Raw genomic sequence first — 889 nt, 5'->3', positions numbered from 1 at the left:
CTCATGAAAGAATATGAAGGGGTTTTTGGATTCAGTGTCTCCCGTATGTAGCATTACAGATAAATACAAGACACAAGACAAGTAACCAAATGCCAGGAATGCTGTATGAATAGTTTGATACCTTGATCTCTTTCCTTCTGCAGACACCAGCAGAAATCCTCGGCCAGGGGAGGAAAATGGAAAAGGTAGGGCAGAATTCCCCACTTCAAAACTATAACAATTAAGAGGCTTGCTTTATCAGGAAAACAAATGATGTCAGATATGTTTAGAAATAGACTAAAAAACGAATTTTAATGTATACCTTGCATACAGAGTAGAAAGTGAATGAAAGAAAGAGAGACTATAAACTATTAAAATAAAAAAGTCTAATCAGACAAAAAAGCAAGTGGAGCATTGAAAAAAAGGCTTTTCCACTTATGTTCCCATCCAGTTTGAAAGCCCCTCTACCCTACGTGTCCATAACTTTCTTCTTTGCTGCTTCTTACTCCCAAGTGAACTGTTTAGATTAATTTCAACACATTTCACAGGGGTAAATTTCTCTGTTTATTCCCCAATGTGCCTTTGTTGTTTTCTCTATAGGGCTGAATTGTCTCCCAATGCTTCTGGGGGCTACATTACTTCCTGTAGCAGACGTCCTGTCCTCTGAGACATCTAAAGGTGTAGATTTGGTTTCCATTATTGGTTGTAATTGGTTATTACTGATTATTGGCATATCTAATGTGATGAGAGAGTAATGGGGGTTACTTTCATCTTTCTAAAACATAAAACTTTGTTAGCGAATTACATTTCAGGTCATAATTACAAAGATATGATTGTGGACATCACATGTTCTCTCTGAGATGAATACCAGTGTGCACTTTGGAGTAAAAAAGCCTTTGAAAATAGCCCC

The 889-nt window shown here is 37.1% G+C and overlaps 1 long non-coding RNA gene across 1 annotated transcript; it reads left to right on the top strand.

The window, feature by feature from the left end:
- Positions 1 to 7: 7 nt before the first annotated feature.
- LOC107735632 (uncharacterized) lies at positions 8 to 880 on the top strand. Its single transcript, XR_001639462.1, has 3 exons — positions 8 to 43; positions 144 to 185; positions 580 to 880. It is a non-coding gene; the product is annotated as an uncharacterized LOC107735632 (long non-coding RNA).
- The last annotated feature ends 9 nt before the right edge of the window (positions 881 to 889 follow it).

This window comes from Sinocyclocheilus rhinocerous, unplaced genomic scaffold, assembly GCF_001515625.1.
Source record: "Sinocyclocheilus rhinocerous isolate Xijiao unplaced genomic scaffold, SAMN03320098_v1.1 C36188032, whole genome shotgun sequence".
Taxonomy (NCBI): Eukaryota; Metazoa; Chordata; class Actinopteri; order Cypriniformes; family Cyprinidae; genus Sinocyclocheilus; species Sinocyclocheilus rhinocerous.
The sequence above is the reverse complement of the archived record's forward strand: the minus strand, read 5'-3'. Positions and strand labels throughout refer to the sequence as shown.